Here is a 5,378-nt window from a genome sequence, read left to right on the forward strand (position 1 = left end):
ATAATAAATATAGATATTATTACTGTTTCTATTGCAGTTGTCACTATTAGTTAGTTGCAGCTTAACGCAATGGTCATTCTCATTCATTTAAGGGGTGATAATAAGTAGGATAAGGTAAGATTTTGATTCAATTCTAATTTTATTCGTAGGTTGAATTTTTTTTCATAAATTCAATCATATTTTATTTGCATGTTAAAAATATTCAAACCCTAATTTTATCTGTTTTCAACTTATATCCAATTCTATTTGCGGATTAATAAAAAGATATAACATTATTATATAACTTAATGAGTATACAAATTAAAAATTTAACACAAAAAATATAATCATTCTACAAATAACATAATCATTCCATAAACAATATAAAACATCAAATGTTCAATTCTATATAAAAATCTTTACTAAAATTAATAATACAAACACAAATAAAATCAATGTAAGTCTATAAACATTTTATTTGATATAATTTTGTATCTATATATCACTAAAATATAACTAGCTTATATATATAAAAGTAAATATCCAAAATGGTCCTTAAATTTCAAATTACTGCTCAATTTAGTCCCCTACTTTAATAAATGACCAACTAAATCCTTAAAACCCCAAAATATGCATCTCCGTTAGTCCCATAAAGAAGTGTCATCTAAACGTCGATGACGTAGAACGTGAAGTGTCAGGTGGACATTGGATGAAGCGACATCGTTGAGGGAGTGACGCCCTAAGCATGTGAAAACGACGTCATTTCAACATCTTCTCCTCTTCAAATAAATTATTTGCACTGGTCGTGGAAGATCTGTCAGCGATGATATTGTGCTAAGATCGATGCACCTTCCTCGACGAAGCTATCCACCAGAGGTTTACTGGCGTTTAAACGCCAGTAAGGATAGCAGAATGGGCGTTTAACGCTCAGTCTGGCAGCATTCTGGGCGTTAAATGCCAGAATGGGTAGCACTCTGGGCGTTTAACGCCAGAAAAGGGTGTCTGGTGTCTGGCTGGCGTTAAACGCCAGAATTGGCAGACAGACTGGCGTTTAACACCAGAAAAGGTAGCAGAGTTGGCGTTAAACGCCAGAAATGGCACACAGAGGGCGTTTAAACGCCAGAAAGGTGCAGGGAGCAGAATTCCTTGACACCTCAAGATCTGTGGACTCCACAGGATCCCTACCTACCCCAACTCACTTTCTCTCCTCTTCACACCTCTCCATAACACTCTTCCCCAAATACCCTTGACCAATCCCATCAATACCTCTTCTCCAAATACCATTCACCTATCAAATCCTACCCTCTTCCCCATAATCTCTTCACCACTCACATCCATCCATCATAAAACCCCACCTATCTCACCATTCAAATTCAAAACATTTTCCTTCCAAACCCAACCCTCCTTACACGAATTCCCCCTCTCTCTTACCCTATAAATACCCCTCCTTACCACCTTCAATTTCACACATCATACACACTACTACCCCCTTGGCCGAATCCAACACACACCTCCATCTCCTTCTTTTCTTCTTCTTCTCCTCCTTTCTTTCTTCTTTTGCTCGAGGACGAGCAAACATTTTAAGTTTGGTGTGGAAAAAAGCTCTGCTTTTTTTTTTCACAACCATTAATGGCACATAAGGCCAGAGAAACCTCTATAAAAAGGAAAGGGAAGGCAATTGCTTCCACCTCCGAGTCATGGGAGATGGAGAGATTCATCTCAAAGGTCCATCAAGACCACTTCTATGAAGTTGTGACCAAGAAAAAGGTGATTCCCGAGGTCCCCTTCATGCTCAAAAAGAGTGAATATCCGGAGATCCGACGTGAGATTCAAAGAAGTGATTGGAAAGCTCTCACCAACCCCATCCAACAAGTTGGAATCTTAATGATTCAAGAGTTCTATGCTAATGCATGGATCACTAAGAACCATGATCAAAGTATGAACCCGAACCCAAAGAATTGGCTCACAATGGTTCGGGGGAATTACTTGGATTTCAGTCCGAAAAATGTGAGGTTGGCATTTAACTTGCCAATGATGCAAGGAGATCCTCACCCTTTCACTAGAATGGTCAACTTTGATCAAAGGTTGGACCAAGTTCTTATGGACATTTGTGTGGAAGGAGATCAATGGAAGAGAGACTCCAAAGGCAAGTCGGTTCAACTAAGAAGGCTTGATCTCAAACCCGTGGCTAGGGGATGGTTGGATTTCATCCAACGCTCTATCATTCCTACTAGCAACTGGTCTGAAGTTACAATAGACCGGGCTATCATATCCATAGTATCATGAATGGAGAGGAAGTAGAAGTTCATGAGATCATACCTCTAGAACTCTACAAGGTGGCGGACAAGCCTTCTACTTTGGCAAGGTTAGCCTTCCCTCATCTCATCTGTAACCTATGCAATTCAGCTGGAATTGTTATAGAGGAAGACATCCTCATTGAAGGAGACAAGCCCATCACTAAGAAGAGGATGGAGCAAACAAGAGAGCCCACTCATGGACCTTAACAAGAGCATGAGGAAATTTCTCATCAAGAAATCTCTGAGATGCCTTAAGGGATGCATTTTTCTCCAAACAACTATTGGGAGCAACTCAACACTTCTTTAGGAGAATTGAGTTCTAACATAGGGCAACTAAGGATGGAGCACCAAGAGCACTCCATTATCCTGAATGAAATTAGAGAGGACCAAAAGGCCATGAGAGAGGAGCAACAAAGGCAAGGAAGAGACATAGAGGAGCTCAAGCACTCAATAAGATCTTCAAGAGGAAGAACTAGCCGCCAACACTAAGGTGGACCCGTTCTTTAATTTCCTTGTTCTTAATTTTCTATTTTTCGGTTTCATGCTTTATGTTTTGTATATGTTTGTGTCTTTATTACATGATCATTAGTGTCTAGTGTCTATGTCTTAAAGCTATGAATTTCCTATGAATCCTTCACCTTTCTTAAATGAAAAATGTTTTTAATTGCAAAAGAACAAGAAGTACATGAATTTCGAATTCTATCTTGAAAATAGTTTAATTATTTTGATGTGGTGGCAATACTTTTTATTTTCTGAATGAATGCTTGAACACTGCATATATTTTTATGGTGAAGTTTATGAATGTTAAAATTGTTGGCTCTTGAAAGAATAATAAAAAAAGAGAAATGTTATTGATAATATGAAAAATCATAAAATTGATTCTTGAACCAAGAAAAAGCAATGAAAAACAAAGCTTGTGAAAAAAAATGAAAAAAAAATAAAGAAAAAAAAAGAAAGAAAAGAAAGAAAAAGAAAAAGCAAGCAGAAAAAGTCAATAGCCCTTTAAACCAAAAGGTAAGGGTAAAAAGGATCCAAGGCTTTGAGCATTAATGGGTAGGAGGGCCCAAGGGAAAAAAATCCTGGCCTAAGCGGCTAAATTTTGCTGTCCCTAACCATGTGCTTGTGGCGTGAAAGTGTCAAGTGAAAAGCTTGAGACTGAGCGGTTAAAGTCGTGGTCCAAAGTAAAAAGAGTGAGCTTAAGAGCTCTGGGCACCTCTAACCGGGGACTATAGCAAAGTTGAGTCACAATCTGAAAAGGTTCACCCAGTTATGTGTCTGTGGCATTTATGTATCCGGTGGTAATATTGGAAAATAAAATGCTTAGGGTCACGGCCAAGACTCATAAAGTAGCTGTGTTCAAGAATCAACATACTGAACTAGGAGAATCAATAACACTATCTAAATTCTGAGTTCCTATAGATGCCAATCATTCTGAACTTCAAAGGATAAAGCGAGATGCCAAAACTGTTCAGAAGCAAAAAGCTACTAGTCCCGCTCATCTAATTGAAACTAATCTTCATTGATAATTTTGGAATTTATTGTATTTTCTCTTCTTTTTATCCTATTTTATTTTTAGTTGCTTGGGGACAAGCAACAATTTAAGTTTGGTGTTGTGATGAACGGATAATTTATACCCTTTTTGGCATTATTTTTACATAGTTCTTAGTATGTTTTAGTTACTTTTTATTATATTTTTATTAGTTTTATGCAAAAATCACATTTCTGGACTTTACTATAAGTTTGTGTGTTTTTCTGTAATTTCAGGTATTTTCTGGCTGAAATTGAGGGACCTGAGCAAAAATCTGATTCAGAGGCTGAGAAAGGACTGCAGATGCTGTTGGATTCTGACTCTCCTACACTCGAAGTGGATTTTCTGGAGCTACAGAAGTCCAATTGGTGCACTCTTAACTGCGTTGGAAAGTAGACATCTTGAGCTTTCCAGCAATATATAATAGTTCATACTTTGCCCGAGATTTGATGGCCCAAACTGGTGTCTAAACGCCCACCAGTGACCCTTTTCTAGAGTAAAACGCCGGAACTGGCACCAGAACTGGAGTTAAACGCCTAAACTGGCACCCAAGCTGGTGTTTAACTCCAAGAATGGCCTATGCACGTGTAAAGCTCAATGCTCAGCCCAAACACACACCAAGTGGGTCCCGGAAGTGGATTTCTGCACTATCTGCACTTAGTTACTTATTTTCTGTAATCCATAATAACTAGTTTAGTATAAATAGCACTTTTTACTATTGTATTCGGATACTTTTAGAGCTTATGCCATTTTTCACATTTGGAGAGGCTGGCCACACAGCCATGCCTAGACTATTTTCACTTATGTATTTTCTACGGTGGAGTTTCTACACCCCATAGATTAAGGTGTGGAGCTCTGCTGTTCTTCATGAATTAATGCAAGTACTATTGTTTTTCTTTCAATTCACGCCTACTTCTTCTCCAAGATATACTCTTGTACTTAATTCAGTTAAGTCAGAATGAAGGGGTGACTCGTGACAATCACCCACTATCTTCGTTACTCGCTTAGCCAAGATTCGCGTGCCTGACAATCACAAAGCAGTCTACATGATGTTCAACGTAGTCATTGGACGACAGCCGGAGTATATTCTCTTGGGTATCTAATACATGTACCGAGTCTGTGAGATTAGTATCTTCGTGGTATAGGCTAGAACCAATTGGAAGCATTCCTGAGATCCGAAAAGTCTAAGCCTTGTCTGTGGTATTCTGAGTAGGATCTGGGAAGGGATGACTGTGACGAGCTTCAAACTTGCGAATGTTGGGCGCAGTGACAGTGTGCAAAAGGACAAGGGTCCTATTTTGATGCTAGCGGGAAACGAAAGATGATTAGCCGTGTGGTAGCTGTACCTGGTATTTTTCATCCGAGATGAGAAATCCGACAGTTGATTAGCCGTGCAGAGATCGTACCTAGTATTTTTCATCCGAGAGGATCATACAGCTTGTCATGGAAGGGAGCACGCATGATTGGAAGAAGACAATAGGAAAACAGAGGTTCAGAAGCAACAAAGCATCTCCAAACGCTTATCTGAAACTCCCACCAATGAATCACATAAGTATCTCTATTTTATTTTATGT

The sequence above is a fragment of the Arachis ipaensis genome, chromosome B01, assembly GCF_000816755.2.
Source record: "Arachis ipaensis cultivar K30076 chromosome B01, Araip1.1, whole genome shotgun sequence".
Taxonomy (NCBI): Eukaryota; Viridiplantae; Streptophyta; class Magnoliopsida; order Fabales; family Fabaceae; genus Arachis; species Arachis ipaensis.